General features: G+C 39.0%; 1 long non-coding RNA gene and 1 pseudogene across 1 annotated transcript in view; both read left to right on the forward strand.

Annotated features, from left to right (window-relative positions):
- LOC132006409 (uncharacterized) overlaps window positions 1-18698 on the forward strand; it is a 720934-nt gene that overhangs the window by 436354 nt on the left and 265882 nt on the right. The window lies entirely within an intron of this gene.
- LOC132006513 (fatty acid-binding protein 5-like) lies at window positions 17677-18241 on the forward strand (annotated as a pseudogene).

Below are 18698 nucleotides of genomic sequence, written 5' to 3' on the forward strand. Positions count from 1 at the left end.
CTGGGTATTTACCCTAAAGACACAAACGTAGTGATCTGAAGGGGCACGTGCACCTGAATGTTTATAGCAGCAATGTCCACAATAGCCAAACCATGGAAAGAACCTAGATGTCCATCAACAGATGAATGGATCAAGAAGATGTGGTATATATACACAATGGAATGCTATGCAGCCATCAAAAGAAATGAAATCTTGCCATTTACGACAATGTGGATGGAACTAGAACATATCATGCTTAGCGAAATAAGTCAATCGGAGAAAGACAACTATGATATGATCTCCCTGTTATGAGGAAGTGGAGATGCAACATGGGGGGTTAAGGGGGTAGGAGAAGAATAAATGAAACAAGATGGGATTGGGAGGGAGACAAACCATAAGTGACTCTTAATCACACAAAACAAACTGAGGGTTGCTGGGGGGAGGGGTGTTGGGAGAAAAGGGGTGGGGTTGTGGACATTGGAGAGGGTATGTGCTCTGGTGAGTGCTGTGAAGTATGTAAACCTGGCGATTCACAGACCTGTACCCCTGGGGATAAAAATATATTATATGTTTATAAAAAATAAAAAATTTAAAAAAGAAAACTGAGACGGGAAAGGTAAGCTGGAGGGCAATGCATTTAGTGCCGCCCTATGGTGTTGAGCAGTTGCAATTTTATCCTGCGGACAAGAAGAGTTTAAACATGCTGGGACATGCCCAGATATCTAATTTGGAAGGATCATCTCTGGCCATAGCCTCAGCCTGGAGAAGTGTTGGAGGCAGGTATGAATGCAGGTTCCCATACCTTTCCCCCACACCGGTGAGTGCAGCATGGCAGAATGGTCCCATAGCTGTTGAGAAGGAAAGGGTACTTGTTTTTTTTTTTTTTTTTCTTGTCCTAATGGGTAGAAAACCATATTTTTTTCCAAAGTAAACAATATTCCATGCCCAAACCTTGGCGAAGGCAATACTGGATACATACGGAAGAACTTGGCATTAACCGTTAGTGTTCATAGTCCTTGAGTTAAAGCAGTCGCTACAATTTCACTCCCAGAGAATCAGCCCGCTGGAGGACAAGATTTTCTGTGAAGCATCACTTCTCACTGCGAAGCCCTAGGGTTCCTCCATCTCCTTTCAGGGAATCTTGGGGCTCCAAGCTGTATCCAGTGAAACAGCTAAGACAGGATTTGCCTTTTTCATCCACTAGAGTCCAGCGAGTTTATGAGATGCTGTATGATTGTGGTATCCCAAGGAAAAAGTTGATTGGAAAAAATACAAAATAATGGCATTCTCTTCACTATGTTGAACTTGAAAAATATTACTTTGTCATGAACATTTGTCAGCATGTCTAGGGTTATTAGTAATTCAGGTTAATATTTTTAATCGTCTCAATTTTAGTCTTTAGTAATACATACAATAGCTATAACCCACATAAGCATAAGCTTTTGACGTTGTCCATTTTAAGAGCAAAAAAAGATGAAAATAAGACCCATTTGACACCAGAATGTTTGAAAACGGTTGTATTACATGTAAGTAATGATAATAGCTAGCATTTAGTGTTAACAACATGTTAGGCAGTGACCTACGTGCTTTTGTATGCATTAATTGATTTAATTTTCCTATCAGACTTAAGCAAACATTTTACTCTTGTCAGTCCTGTGGTGCACACGGAGAAAATGAGGCACAAAAAGATTATAGTCATTGTTCCAGCGTCATTAGGCTGTTGCCTTTAATATGCACTTAACCACTGCCTTTTACAGAAAAAAAAAAATGGTCCACACCATTTAAAATGCAATTTTTGGTGTTATGTAAATGAAATCTTTTAAAATATTTTTGTAAAATATTAAGATGCAATATACTTAATCTATGAGATATTCTATTTCTACCCAGAAGAGTAGGTATTGTGTACACTAACCCAAAGTGTAATTAATTCTATTCAATAGTGATTGGGCTGGTTGATATGTAGATCTTAGATTATGTTGAAACTAAATATTAATAGCACTATTCTTTCCTCAAGCTCATATATGACAAGTAAATGGGACAGCATATATATATATATATATATATATATATATATATATATACATATATATAGTTTTCTGTAATTAAGATAAATGTCATACTATCTGCATCATAGTTAGACAGTATTGCATGGAGATTATATTCCTGGCCTTTGAAGTCCAAATTCTCATTTGGAAATTTACTCATGTGTGGTTTTTTTTTTTTTGGCAAGTTAAGCTCCGTAAGCCTCAATTTTCACATCTATTAAACCTCACCTAGTATGGTGACGTTTAAATAAGATACTGTCGATAAATCAGGGTACAATATTTGCACATAATTACATGTTCAGGAAAGGTTGATTATTGTTATCATATAGATAAAATCTCCTTAGAGGACAGAAGCTATTATCCAGAAAAAATGTTACAGGTGATGCATATATCAGGCATGCATGTATATTCTGTTCATAAATAAAAGTGAACAGAGCCCTTGAGCTGGACTGTCTTTACAATATTGATTGCATATAAAGCATCGAGACTAAAAGTAAATTAATATTTAGGTGTCACTTAAAAAGGAATTTAGTTCACGAGGGAAAGTAAATGGATAAAGTTTCTACCATTCACACAGATTTTTCTCTGTTGAAAAATCTCTGTCCCCTCAATTTTTTATTTTTGACAGTCATTTCCGAGTGGCATATCATGGGTAGGTCTAAGTGGAAAAATTTTTATCTGGCAAAATACCTTTAAGCAGAATAATCCACAGGTGTAAAAAGCTTGAAAGATTAATTTAGGAATGGTTGTTAGTATTTTTTCTTTTGACTTCATGTAGAATGTTTGTGATAAGTCATAATTCATAACACGTTTAAATTCATGGATTTACACAAGCCCTTTCTCTTGAGTAAGTCCTTTCGTGGGTACATCTGCCAACAAAGCAAGGACAAAGGCAGCCGTGTCGGGTTCTTGAGAAGGGGAGTCGTGATAAGCGTGGGGTTCTGTGTGCCCTTGCAGCCAGCAGGGTGGACAGGCAGGGAAAGACAGGAGGCCAAGAAGACAGCTAGAAGGCTCTCGTGGTCATCTGGGGTAAAGAAGTCCACCCTTAACCTGGCAACCTAGGTAGAAGCGCATCCAAGAGCATCTGCCAAAGGGAGGACTCAAAAAAGAATGCTCTGGTCTTGGGTGCTGATAAGACCAGGGTTGCCAGTGGTTCCAAGTTTCTCGGTATCACCAGTCACCCCAGTGCCTTGTGGGTAGCCCTGAGGAAGGATCTAGCCATGGCGGGGGTGGAGAATGAATTCAGCAGTGGACAAGAGTTTGAGTTCAAAGCCGTAGCAACAAATTAAATACTTCATATTAAGTTGTGAATGAGGACCTCTGTGAAAAAGTCCGTATTGGAGACTCAAGTCCCTTCAAGCAGAGGCACCGTGATTGAAGTCACCAGAATGAATGATTGCCCCTGAGTTGAGGAAGCGAATTGGAGAGCTGAGAATGGACCGCTCTCAGATACCCGGTGCCTGTAAGTCAGGTTGTATCAGCATCTCACACCATGCCAGGGCACGCCTGTTGTACAGAGCTCCATGCTGGAATCTAGTTTCAGTGGATTTGATTTGTCATATCGTGGGGGTGGGGGGAAGGGCACAGGGTTATTAAACATGTGAGGGCTATATTCTCAAGAAATAAACATGAGCTTGGAATGAACCTATACTTCACCATTCATATCTTTATCATCTCTCTGGATGCGATGGTCTTCACTGTAATTATAGCATGTTTTTGGCATTATAAAAAGCAGCCCCGTCCCCCTGCTAGAAATAACTAGCACATTCTCCTATTGGGATAGGGCTAAGAATGGCAGCTTCTGACAGTGGGAACTGTAAATAATGGGCTTCACTGTTTATTTGTTGAATTGTCTAAGAAGAAAGAATGACAAGTAGGTCTATAACACACTTAACCCAACAGCCCAGTACCGGCACTCACCTTATGTGGCCAATGTTTAATGATACTGGGTATTTATGAGGCATTTTAACCTTGGTTATTTTTAACTGTGAAATACCTAGATCATATTATACATAAGAAATATTGACGAGGAATCAAATTTATGGAGAGAAATATCACCCTTCGAGTTGAAAAATTGACCACTACTAGAATATAATTTCTGAAAATGCAGCCTGAAGGCAATTCACTGGCGGGTAATTTTTCAGCGCAGAAGGCAAGTTTTCACAGGATGCTGACAGTCTCTCTCTCCCTCTGTCTTTCTTGCCTTCTCTTTCTCTCTCTCTCCCCCTCTCCCTTTGAACCTCTGAGGGATATTTTTGTTCTAAATATGCCTCACTCGATTATTCCCTAAGATACCTTCTTAAATTCCTATGATCCTATGACTCAAGGCATAATTAATGCCTAGTATCATAAACAATGATAGTAGGCAAAATGTTGAAATGATTAATATGCAAAGCAATAGAAACATTATAAATCTGATTTTGATCACTAATGATAGATACATGCACTATTTTGTACACTGCTTAATGGGCTTCCTAAATAATTTCCTGGTTCCTAGATTTTCTCCTTCCTGAAGGATCCAAGCACTGCTGTCAGACTTCTCTTTCCAACACATGACATTGGCCATATCACGGAGCTCGAAAACCTTCACTGGCGTCCTACTGTGTTTTGAATAAAATTGAAAATTCTTTGGCATTCAGGATGCTCTAGTCCCAATATCTGTATCTTAATTATTTCCCTTAAACAGTATACTAGTTCTCCCCTCTGCATATTTGCTCGCTGTGATCATTTTAATATTAGATTTTATAACATTGTAGCCAAAGGTGAAATTTAGCCGAAGCATCCCGTAGGAGCAGTTTTTTAATATTCACTGTTGTACGAAGTTTTCGGTTTCAGGCATTCTTTTTAGATTCATGGAAGGAACACACGCTTTCACAGAATAAAAAGGGAAAAGAGAAGAGAGATTCGTGGGGAAGAGAGGAAGGGGAAAAAGAAAAAGAAAAAAAAAAGAGAGAGATCTACCCCTTTATTTACTTACAAAATAATTATGCTACAAATCTAATCAAAGGAGAAGCTCTCACAAAGTGTTAATTTTGGACATAGACTTATTTCCACACCTTTACTTTCTTTCTCTGGGCCACCTTGGCATAACTAATATTAAGATGTTAAATATTAGTTTTATATATTGATGACATCCTTTGTTTTATTAATATACCTATTTTATTAATGTTAAAAGTCCATATCTCATGATGAGATGTAGATCTTAACAACAAGTACTTCAAAAAAATAATAATAAAACCTTTTTCAACATGATACTTGAGGATTTTGTGTTATGATGGCCTGCTACTTTGTACATTTTGGTCCTTTCATTATGAGCTATATACGTTAATAGCTTTTACGTATTTGCATTTAGAATTAAGTCTTCGTTATTTTATCTGTATTTTTGATATTTTGAATACTGAATATTAGTATTAAGATAGCTTTTGTTCATCCATTGATATTTCATTTGTCCCTTATCAACTTTGCAAGTTTCGTGATGATAAATTCTGTATTGCCCTTAATAGAGTTGTTATTAAATCTCCTTTTGTGTTAGAAAGACCAGTCTATGAATATCCTAATGCCTCAGTGTCTTTATTTGTAAGATGGCAAAAACATTAGCCAAGTTGGATGTTGTGAGGAATAGATGTTGGACAGTTTCTGCTGTTATTATCGTTTTATGTTGACCTATTAAAACATTTGCCCCAATGCATCTTAATATGATACCGTGTTCACTGAAATTTTGTCATTGTAATTTTGATTCTCAAAAATAGTAGTACAACCAGATATTAAACAATATGATTTTGATTTTTGTAATTTCTAAGTAATTCTCTATTTGGAAAAGACCGCACAAATCAATGTCTAGAGATACTCAAATGAAGTATTTTTAAACCTTTCTATTGCTTAGAATTATGATTTCAGTCTGATATTCTTTGAGAGATTATGGTTCTGAAACCTAGCAGTGATAATATCCTATATCAAACCTGTATGCATATATCCTAAGACAGGTGTAGCTCCTTTTAAGTTATTAAAATTCAACTTCAATATTCAGTTCCAGTTACTACTTTTTGGAAAGCCTTCCTCTCCAGCCACTGGCTTAGGTCTCCCTCTTATGATCTGAGAGCACTGACTTGATCGTGTACAGAAGCACATCTTCCCTTTCTCGTCTGCTAGACTCCAAGTCTCCGGAGGCCAGGGCTAAGTCCCTCATTTCTGCTCCCCAGTCCCAGAACAGCCCCCGTGATCACCATGCAGTTGCCCATACATCTTGACAATCCTGTGTTACTTAATATGTCTGTAATGAATATAGCTAATTATTTTAGACTACAGGCAACACCAGTGTTTTCTGTGGAGATGGGTATGAAAATCTACGGGTCCCCCAGACTGATGCTGAGTCAGCAGAAGGCTTTCCGATGAGTCTGTAGATGGCTCCCTACCCTCCACCCCAGGGAGCTTGTCTCCCCAGTCCAACTCTCTGCTACGGGCCACTCCCTCTCAGGCTGAAAACAACACTTACGTCATTCTTCTTGTTACCGAATCTATCCTTTAGCCTCGTCACATAATGCAATTTATTTCTTTCCTTTTTAAAGACACTAATGGAACTGTTATCTCTGCCTTCTCCGAGCGCATGAACTGCTCAGTGCTGTGCTACCTGGTTTCCTCCCTTCATTCCAATATTTCTTTGGAGCTGTGATCGACTTAAAATTCAGAAACCCACCGAACGTTCTTTTAGTCCCTAAATTTACTTCTCTTGACTTCCAGCTCCTTTATAATAGTTCTTCTGTCTAGCTGAGAGACACTGACTGAATGTTTTTTCCCTAAATGTTCATTAAATGCCCTGTTTCATGACTTCCTAATTTTTTGACCTTACATAAATTCCCTAGCTATCTGAGCCTATATTTTCTTACGTGTATAATGGGGATGTTGGTAGGGCTTACCTCGATGAGATGATCCCTGCATAGAACTTGTGTAATTTAGAACCCAGTAAACATTCTGTAAAAATAGAAGCATTGCTATCAGGGCCACCTATTTGGCTCAGTGGGTTAAGCCGCTGCCTTCAGCTCAGGTCATGGTCTCAGGGTCCTGGGATCGAGCCCCGCATCGGGCTCTCTGCTCAGCGGGGAGCCTGCTTCCTCCTCTCTCTCTGCCTGCCTCGCTGCCTACTTGGGATCTCTCTCTCTGTCAAATAAATAAATAAAATATTTTTAAAAAATTTTTAAAAAGGATAGAAACATGCTATCAGAAGCATGTAAAGTGAGGATCAATAGGTGTTTAACTGAAGATCTTATTATGGGGATTATGTGGATGTTTTCTCAGCTCTGGAGGCCGTGTTGGTTGAGAAGAGACACAGTTGGGCAGGTGGGCAAGTCTTTTTCCCTAGAGTTGCTGTGAAGAAGCAACGCTGTATGTTAGAATTCAAATATTTTTTGAAACTGCTCTTGAAAGTATGGTATCTGATTGGGTCTTTTTTCCCCCTGCGTACCATATTACAAGTGAAAGAAAGAAAGAAAAGAGGAATATTTTGAGTAATTCAGTGCCATACATTTGTTTTAAGATTTTATTTATTTATTTGACAGGCAGAGATCACAAGTAGGCAGAGAGGCAGGCAGAGAGAGAGGAGGAAGCAGGCTCCCTGCTGAGTGGAGAGCCCGATGCGGGGCTTGATCTCAGGACCCTGGGATCATGACCTGAGCTGAAGGCAGCGGCTTTAACCCACTGAGCCACCCAGGCGCCCCACTGCCATAAATTTTTAAGGTGAATTTATACAGTTAGGCTTAGGATAGAATTATATTTTTATATTAATTTCTAGGCTCGGATATGATGTAAAACGTTTTGATTAGGGCCTGGTTTTCTGAATTGACCCCAGTTACTTATCCATTAATTAATTTATCCCAAAATACTTATTAGCATGTACTATGGATTTGGTGCTGTGTTAAGTGCTTTCATTATTTTTTTTAACTCTTATCTAAATTTTTTTAAAAAAATATTTATTTGAGAGAGAGAGCACGCAGGAGAGTGTGGGCAGAGGGAGGGGCAGAGGCAGAAGCAGACTCCATGCCGAGCAGGGAGCCCACAGCGGGGCTTGATCTGGAGACTCAGGATCGTGACCTGAACCAAAGGCAGATGCTCAACTGACTGAGCCACTCAGGCGCCCCTGTTACATGTTTTTTCACCACAATGGCCAACAGGCTCCTTCTCTGAGAGCTTACCATCTCTAAGTAACTTCTCAACGTACATACAGCTTGCCATGTAGAATGACACGGAACATTTCTTGAAAGCCAACTGAGAAAGGTTCTGTGCTTTTCTTTTTCAAAGAAAAAATACTTTTTCTTTTCTTGTACTATATAATTTTCACAAATACCACTGTTGCTTTCAGTGTTCAGATACATCCAAATAATGTCAATTAGTTCGGAAACAGAGGAAACATTGCCTTTTTTTCTTACTTACAAATTTGATTTTGAACAATATATTTAGACTCATAACCTGACATAAATATGCCTTTAATTTTCTCATCAATCTAGTAAAAATGCCCTAATATCTATATTATATTGTGTTTTATAATGCCTATTCTAGGTTTGGCAGGGAAAAGATTGATTTTGAGTATAAATTCTGACCATAAATGAGCTTACATGAGTTAAGTTGCCAATCACTCAGCAGAAAACAGCATATATGAGTAGAATATACCGAAGTCTATACGTACAAACAGTAAAACCAGGCTTGTAAACTTCATGATTCCGTTAGTCCCAAATGCTGCAGTGCAAGATGGCAAAAGAGGTTTATATGAATGTGTAGCTGCCCTTTCTGAGCTACAAGTTCACAATCTATTGGTTTTTTTTTTCTGTTCCGATGATGTTACTGTAGCCTCTAAACCATAAAGCACACGTACATTTAAAATAAGTTTCTAAATATTATGATAAAAACAAGGAACAAGCTGTTATTCACTTAATATCACATTGTTTATAAGGTTGGTGGGTCGGAGGCGGAATTTTCTAAAGCATTCATAAGGTTGACGTATGTCCTCAGTTCTAGCCCAAAATGTGTTGCATACAGTAAAAGACCTTTTCCAGGGCTGAGGCTGATGCTTTCCAAACATACATCTCTCCAATCTGCTTAAGATGTTCCTATGGAACCCAGCTTTATTTTTTCATCCATTTGCATTTTTCGATGTGTTTCTCTCCTGCTCAGGTTATTAGATTTGGCGGCTGCACGGTCTAGATAGCGAGCCCCGCTGTACATAGGTGCCTTCATGGAAATCACCTGGGGCCGAGAGTTCCGCTTTTCTCCCCTTATCGTATCTGGAACACAGATTTGCTCTGCTCGTCCTATTTTGGCATCTGTGAATCACCGTCATGTTGTCATATTCGCAGTTACAAAGTGGCCGATGGGAAAGGAGCCAACAACTTGAGGCACTTTCAATAAAAAAAAAGAAAAAAGAAAAAAAAAGTCTGATTTCAGCATTATACATTGGAAATGCTATTTGGGGAAGCATTTACTTCAGTTTCTCAGATGCTGGCAATAATTTCGTAGGCAATGCCTAATCCTACTTTTTAGAAGAAATGTTTGTATGTGCCGAAGAGTGTAAGAACCAGTAATTACTGGAAGCTACAGGTAAAGTGGCAAGCTTAGGAAACCAGAAGTGAATAATTTTCCATGATATAGTTTTTCAGTAGTACCTACTAATTAAATGGACAGTGAACAAGTCATGTCAATACAAGTGATTTATGATGATTCTCTCAGTCATACTAGTCCCTTGTAATTTGATCCCTTTTCATACATGTACATTTTAAGTGGGCAAAAATGAAAGTAATTTTAAAACTAGATTTCAGAACAAGAGTCCTAGGTAGATCCTGAATTTGTTAAAATAAAAGACCTACATTGTACTTTCCCTTAAAATTTTACTCTATCATAACTATATGCAAAAATACTAAAATACCTTAAAACATAGTGTTCTGTTTTTACTCAGTTGAGTGCAGGCTTCTCAACAAATTAAATTATCATCTTTCTATACATAACACTTTATATATTCTTTAAGAGTGGCTTTTGGGACACCTGGGTGGCTCTGTTGTTAAGCATCTGCCTTCAACTCAGGTCATGATCCCGGAGTCCTAGGATTAAGCTCCAGGAAGGGGGGCGGGGGTGCCTGTTCAGCAGGGAGTCTGCTTCTCCCTCTGCCCGTCCCCCATCCACTTGTTCTCTCTCTCTGTCTCTCTCTCTCAAATAAATAAATAATCTTTAAAAAAATTACTTTTTACCATCTTCATGGAGATAGAGTAAATACACACACACACACACACACACACACACACACACTCATATACACAAAACCACTCTACAACTAGCTTCTCACAGCATTTACTTTCTTTCAACTCAGTGCAAACCTTCTGTTGATTTTTATGCATCTTCTCAAAAATTTCCACTGGTAGTTTTAGGCAAGGTTTGTTCTAGTATCTATCTGAATGATATGTGGTGACAAGGTGGCATTACTAAGGCAAATATACAAGAAAAGCCTTTAATTTTCAAGGGAGCATGTGGCTATCTCCTAGTTAGCATTTATAAACATTTTATTTTATGAATACCAGCTCTGGTGGTGTAGTTTGAAAAGAAATCTCAAAGGACCATAGTCCAACAATTTGGGGAATTCTGCACATTCAAGTTTTATTTGGTTTCATAATGAACATTAGGATTTCTCTGTGAAATCTTTCAATAAAAACATTTTGTGAAAAGGCATTGCCAAATATAATTGGCCACAGACCGCCCACACTTAACACACAGTACTCCACGGAACACACTGTGTTTGGGAAAATTACCTTAAATGAAGAAACACATTAGGACAGTTTAGAAAGATCCAGGTGTCTTTGAAAGCAGAGGATTGGTGAGCTAGATCCTTACTCTAAAGTGACCGGCTTATTTATTTATATATGTATGTATGTATGTATGTATGTATTTTTGCCAACCCTGTTCTTCAAAAATGAATCATCACAATAACCTTTATCTTAATGATTGAAACCCCCACCTGTTTTAGTAACAGGGATTTCAGTCCTTTTCAGGTGTTGCCTTCCTCAATTTTGACCAAGATATTGTCTGTTTTTCAGTCTTTCCAGCAGGGGTAGCAGGCATGTGTCCATGATTTGTGGGGATGTGTGAACTGTTTTGGAGTAATACACCTGTATTCAATGATAAGATATTTTGAAATAAGACAAAGCTCAATGACGCTAATATAAAGAATTTCTACAAATGAATATGAAATAGACCAAGAGTCAGAAAAAAAAAAAAAAAAGCATGCATGGGCAATTTTCAGAAAAGGAAATACAAGTGACCTATGTGAAAATAGTGAACATGAGATGAATAGTGAATATGAGATACAAATTAGAGCCAACAGTGAGGGAACATGTTTTTTAACCCATCAGGTAGTCACCATTAGGAAGCTTTCACATCTAGAGCTGGTGACAATTTACGGAAATCGACACTCTTCCCTAATGGGGTTATGCATTCTTTAAAAAAATAATTTGTCAAGAGCAATTAAAAAGATGTCTGTACGTCCCTGGACCAGGCACATTTAGCTCGACAGGAGAAAGAAATACGTTTTACACATTCAAAAGGTCTTTTGTGACTGAATTTTTCAAACTTTATAATCTCCTAGCTCCTGGCCATCTGCGAACACGCCGCTTACAGAGGCTATTCCTTGTTGATGCTCCCTGGCCTTTAGGGTCATGATTAGTCATGATGGAGCTGAAAGTCTGTACCAGTTCTACTGTGCGTCGGCTTGGCCACTGGCCAAGCTGTCATTGCTACCAACCTACCTCGTGACAGTCTGACAAGGCTTTCCTCTCCCACTGGCCTTGTGCTCTACTTCAGTGTAGGTCTCTGGGTCTTGGGGGGGGGGGGGTGGTCAGACAAAGCTTCCTCTGTCCCTTCCTAAATCTTGAGACTAGAGGTTTTTTGGAAACTCATTTGTTTCACACACACATAGCACCACCTCCCTACATGCTTATAGGATGAGAGCGGCAGACCAGGAACGTTCTAATATTGGCTTCCAAGACCTGTCTGACTCCTTAAGGTCCTTCCAGACCTATTTACTGGCCCAGACTCCTTTTACCCCATAATAACGTTCCTCTCGGGAGCATTGCTCTTTTCTGCAGTCTGGCTTTGAGGAGCAGCAACCTGGACATCGGACACGTTTGAAAAACATTCCAATTCAGAGAGGGTGGAGGACAGGAGGGAGCTCGGGGCATCCTGGAGGTGCCTTTACCCTCTGTGCCAATTCAAGGGAAGAGCCTTAGCAGCCAGCCTTATCTGCCCCTGGCCCCTTGGGTTACAAACTTCAATCTCAGCTAATTACATTGAGGAAGGACCGACCATCAATTCCTATCACCTGTCGGACTCTTGTCCAAGCAAATGTCCTGCCAAGATAATGTAAAATGATAGAAATTTCCAGATTGAGCCTGCCTCGTGACTTTTATAGGCTGGTTCTCTTAGACATAGATCTGCCAGTGATTATATTTCTGTCCTTGTTTACCTAGTCAAGCTCTTTCATATGAGCCACATATGCTCACTCTCTTCTGCTGGCAACACTTCTAGGATTCCAACCTACCATGCACATCAGGTTTAATTCCTGCCTAATCGTTATCTTTGCTGGATCTTTCTCACTTTCTAATTTTGGAGTCTCTAGGGTGAGTCTTGTACTCTTATTTTCTTTTTCCATGGTGAGATCAGCCATGTCCCTGGTATCAAATCCTGTCGTCCTTTTCACATCTAAATGTTCATCTCCTGCCATGCGAGCCTCAGCCCAGAGCAATTTGGCACCACCACCCCCCTTGCTGCGTGCTGTTAGGCAGTGCCTGGAGACATGTTTGACTGTTACAACTGGGTAGCCATACGCTGTCATCCAGTAGATAAAGGCAAGAGATGTCGTGAACCATCCTGCCATGCACACATGCCTAAGACAGCCCCTGCATCAAAGAAATATCCAGCATCCATGTGAACAGTGTTGTGCGTGAAAACCCTGTAGCCTGTAGACACTCTCTTCTAGAAACCTGTATGCAACATTACCCCCTTAATGCCACTGTGTTTCTCCCACTTGATATGGCCAAATACAGATCTTTTTTTTTTCCTTTCCCAGTTATGGTTTTCTGCTCTCACTCAATCCCCCTCTTCTTCTTCTTCTTTTTTTTTTTCCCCTCTCTTTTAGGGATTTAGAAAGTACAGGTGTGCAGGGAGGGAGGAGCAGAGGGGAAAGAGAATCCTAAGCAGGGTCCTCTTTGCATAGAGGCTGACGCAGGGCTCCATCTCACTGCCCCAAGACCATGATCTGAGCGGAAATCGGGAGTGAGATCCTTAGCAGACTGAGTCACCCAGGTGTCCCTCAATCCCCTTTTCATAGGTGGCAGCGCAATTTATCTTGCTTTCCTGAGACCTAGGAATGGTACTGAATTCCTGTCTTGTCCTCAGTCTCATCTGCCAGCAAGTCTGGTGAGTTCTACCTGTAAGCTCGATTCCGGCTTCCTCCATTTCTGTCCATCTTCTTTCTAGCCACCACGCCCGACCCTTCAGCCTTTTCGTGTTTGGTCTGTTTCAGTAACGTTTCCACTGCTCCCCTGGCTTCTCTGCGGGACTGTGCTAGCGATTCACAAAGCAGTTGAAGAATGATTGTTAAAAACATCAACTGGATCCTCTCCTTCTTTCTCCCAAACCCCCGTGTTGCCCCTTTATAGTTAAAAGGGGCCCTTATGGGGCACCTGGGTGGCTCAGTCATTAAGCGTCTGCCTTGGGCTCAGGGCTTGATCCCGGTGTCCTGGGTTCGAGCCCCGTGTCGGGCTGCCTGCTTGGCGGAAGGCCTGCTTCTCCTTCTCCCATTCCCTCTCTCGCTGTGTTTCTCTCTGTCAAATAAATAAAATCTTTAAAAAAAAAAGAAAAGAAAAGTGGCCCTTATGTCAAAAGTCATCCTGTGTTTCTCAGACCTCATTCACCAGCCTTCTCACTGAGAAAGGTTTTCTCACACATCGCAACGCTTTAATCTTCCTTTAGGCTCTCTTTCTTGTGTTTCCTTATTCCTGGTATTTTCTGCTGCTAGACTCTCCTAGACTTGGACATGCTTGCCCTTCATTCCTATCTTAGATCAAGTCTCCTGTCTTTCCTGCCCCTACGAAACAAACTGGCCTCGCTCTCCCACACTGGCCCTGTGTGCCTCCCTGACTTATTGTAAAGTCCTTAAGACTGCTTTGTTCTTTTGAATAGCTTTTTAAATTTAGATGTCACTGACACATAACGTATTAGTTTTTAGTTTAAGACGTAACGATTGGATATTTGTATATCGTGCAAAGATGGTTACACACTAAGTCTAGTCAGCATCCATCACCATACATAGTTGCAAATTACTTTTCTTGGCATGAAAACTTTTAAGATCTACTCTTTGTAAATTTAAAATAATCAACACAGTATTAATTATAGTTACCATGTATATTACATCCCTGTGACATATTTTACAGCCAGAAGTTTGTACTTTTTAACCCCTCACACCTATTTTGACACTTCCCCTCACCCACCCCCAACTTCTAGGAATCACTAATTTGTTCTCTGTATCCACGAACTCAGTCATTATTTATTTTTGGATTTTGGTTTTGTGTGTGTTTTTTTTTTTAATTTCATGTGTAAATGAGATCATACAGTATTTGTCTTTCTCTGTATGACTTCACTTAGTCTGTTGAACTCCAGGTCAATCCTTGTTATCACAAATGGCTCTCTAATGGATTTGTTGTGGGTGAATAATATTCCATTGTATTTATATACATTTTCTTTATCCATTCATCTCTCAGTGGACCCTTCGGTTGTTGCCATATCATGAAAATCATGTTACATTATTACAACGATTGTTACTGTATTTTTATTATTTTATGTTAAATTTTATTTAATTATTAATTTGTAATATCAAATTATTATTTATTATAATCACAATTGTATTTTTATTGTATTATTGTGATAATGTAACATTATTCATGATGTAATTATTGTTACAATTATTAGTACATTACAACAAATTATGCTGTAAATAATGCTGCGGTGAATGTGGCGGTGCACATATTTTTTCAAGTTAGTGTTGCGTTTCCTTTGGATAAATACTCAGAGGTGGAACTGCTGGGTCATATGGGATTTCTGTTTTTCATCTTGTGAGACCCTATATGCTGTTTTCCATAGTAACTGCTTCAATTTAACATTCCCAGCAGCAGTGCACCAGTTCTCTCCACACACCCTTTTTGGTAATCCATTCTAAGTGGTGGGGGGTGGTATCTCATTGTGGTTTGGATTTGCATTTCCCTGATGATTAGCACTGTTGAGGACCTTTTGATGTGCCTGTTAGTTTCTGGGTGTTACCTGCAGAAACAATGCCCATTGAGCTCCTTTGCCTGAGTTTTAGTGAGTTTTTGCTGTTGTTCTTAATATTTATGCATATATTTGTATTTATGTAAGATAGTAACTCTTTGTCTGATGTGTCATTTGCAATTATTTGCTCCCACTTGGTAGGTTGATTTTTTATTTTGTCGATGGCTTCCTTTGCTATGCAGAGGTTTGATAGATTCCCACTTGGGTTTTTTGTTGTTGTTGTTGTTGTTATCGGTTTGCCCAATCCAAAAACTCATCTCTAAAATCAGAATCAAGCAGCTCACCATCTCTGCTTTCTTGTAGGATTTTAATAGTGTCAGGTCTTACATTCAAGTATTCAGTTCATTTTGACTTGCTTTTTGTGTATGGTATAAGATAGTGGTCCAATATAATTTATTTGTATGTTGCTGTCCAGTTTTCCCACCACTGTTGATTGAAGAGACTGTCTTTTCCCTGTTGTATATTCTTAGCGCTTTGCTATAAATAAATCGAACATATGCGTGGGTTTGCTTGTGGGCTCTCCATTCTGTTTCATTGATCTATGTGTCTGTTTTTATGTCAATAGCATAGTGTTTTGATTTTACAACTTTGTAATATAGTTTGAAGTCAGAGAGCATGATACCTCCAGCTTTGTTCTTTCTCAAGATTGTGTTGGCTCTTCTATGTCTTTTATGACTTGTTCATTACATCATTCTCAGGGCACTCAAGTTTTGATGATGGGGTAGCCCTGTGTTTCACTTTAGTTTGTACTCAAAAAATATTGGTTACATTGACGAGGCTCTTTCAGCAATGCAAATAATTAGAAATGAGCCATTAGCTGTTAGAAAGCCTAATACTAAAGCTTAGTAGAAAGGCAAAAGTTCATAATTCTGTTAAAAAGATTGCTATATGACAAGGTGATCCCATGTAAGATCCTACAGCATGGGGAATTCTTTCCAGAAGTTTGTTTTTCTGACAAAAGTGATTCCCCACTTCACACCTTGTAACTGTCTCAGAAATAATCCAATGTTTCCCAATACTGTATCTATTCTTCTTTATATTCCAACTAGATCACAGGTTGCTTAAGGGTAAGGATTCTTGTTTATCTTTGTATCATTTGTCACCAAATGTTAGACCTAAACAAACAGACAAAACGTGGAAGTTTTCCTGTTTATATGGCCAACATCGTTCAGATTTTGGGCATGGTATTTATGATAAACATTTGCTACTCATATTGTTTCTTACTATCTGATTTTGTTCTGAGTATAGGATAGTTGAGGCAATATGCTATTTATACTAGCAAAGCTGAAGCTTCTATAATACCAACTGGTAATTATTATACTAAACAGTAGAACAATAGGTTGATCAGTTCATTATGAAAGCTAACATATATTGAGGGCTGATTATGTGCCAAGCCATATTCTAAATGCTTTATTATGTATTAACCCATTGAATTCTCAAAATATCCACAGGAGGTGGTGATAACTATTTTCCTTCTTTTACATTGAAAGACATTATGCCAGAGAGAGTTAAGTAACTTGCTGAAGTTCACACTGTAAGAAATATTGAGGTCCCTTTGAACCCAGGCCGTGTGACTGCAAAGTTAACACCTTTAATCTCTATCCATTCACTTTTGATAAATACTATGTAATTGAATCCAAAGGGCTTTATACCTTTAAAGTATCAAAATCCTTTCTTCCTTAATGCAACTTTTTAAAAATTCCACAAGCGGATTTATTGCTATATACACTACACAATTAAATATGTCTCAACCCTTCACTAACTTCAGTGATAAATATTTCTGCTTTGTTGTATGCATGGCCAATTCTTTTCTTATCCCCTTTGAAAACGCAAGACTTCAGATGAAAACACTAACATATCTCTGCATAGTAGAGGGGGGGAGGGTGAAAACCAGGAAAACAAATTGCTCTAACAATGTATCTTGGCAGCACAATGGTCCATTTCTAGCAAAGAGGAAATAGACATGACATGACATGCTCTGATTTGAGATAATCTTTTACGTTTGGTGATGATTAACAATCCTAATAAATCAATACCAGCAAAGTTTAAGAATGGAAAGATAACAAAAACCCCTTTAATTGTCCTTTTCATTTAAAGGATACATTTGTTTTCTATAACCACAAGGGAGGGGTACTCATTTTCATGAAAGGTTTAAGATTCCACCTTTTCAGTAGCAAAAAATTCACATGACAACCAAAATGCACAAATAAAAATCTTCATTAAAAGAATATGAGAGGCAAGCCAAGCTCCCAACGCCCCGTTCTGCTCTGTTCGCTCGGCCCACCCGCCCGCGCCCACCATGGCCACCATTCAGCCGCTGGTAGGAAGATGATGCTTAGTGGAGACCAAGGGCTTTGACGCATACATGAAGGAAGCAGGGGTGGGAATGTCTCTGCGAAAAGTGGGTGCAATGGCCAAACCAGATTGTATCGTCTCTTCTGATGGCAAAAACCTCATCATAAAAACTGAGAGCACTTTGAAAACAGCCCAGTTTTCATGTAACCTGGGAGAGAAGTTTGAAGAAACTACAGCTGATGGCAGAAAAACTCAGACGGTCTGCAGCTTCACAGATGGCGCCTTGGTTCAACATCAGGAATGGGAACGGAAGGAAAGCACAATCCCAAGAAAATTGGAAAATGGGAAATTAGTGGTGGAATGCATCATGAACAATGTCACCTGCACTCGGGTCTGTGAAAAAGTAGAGTAAAAATTCCTTCATCGTTTTGGATAGGAATTAGCGGTGAGGATGAACAAGCTCAGTTCAGTGAGCAAATCTCCATACTGATTTTTTTTTTCCATTACTGTGTTCAGTTATCTTTATCACAAACATTTTACATGCAACTATTTCAAAGTGTTGATTTAATTAGGATCATTCCTTTGGTTAGTAAAGAAATGTGTTTGTGCTAAACAAACAAACAAAAAAAAGAATATGAGAAGCCAGTCTGAAACAGAAATGAATGCCAGTCTGAAACAGAAATGATTTTTTTTTTTTTTTTTCCCCTAGAGTAAATGTCTTCCTAGGTAGCTGGTTCAACATTAAGGACCATCTGGTCTCTTTTCCTGCTCTGTATCCAGTGTCCCTAGCAGCATAGACATGAACATGGTTTTGGTTTCCTAACTAAGTGAAATCAATGTAGAATGGTGGAGCAGAGCTGCACAACCATAGACACACACACACACACACACACACACACAGCCGTCTCTGTCTACCTAAGATTTTATTTATTTATTTATTTATTTATTTTTGTCTAGGTGGTTGCCGGTCAATAATGAGGTTTCAAAGGGTCTGTGCCAAGTCAGCTAAAACATTCATTTGAGGGA

The sequence above is a fragment of the Mustela nigripes genome, chromosome 18 (genome assembly GCF_022355385.1).
Source record: "Mustela nigripes isolate SB6536 chromosome 18, MUSNIG.SB6536, whole genome shotgun sequence".
Classification (NCBI taxonomy): domain Eukaryota; kingdom Metazoa; phylum Chordata; class Mammalia; order Carnivora; family Mustelidae; genus Mustela; species Mustela nigripes.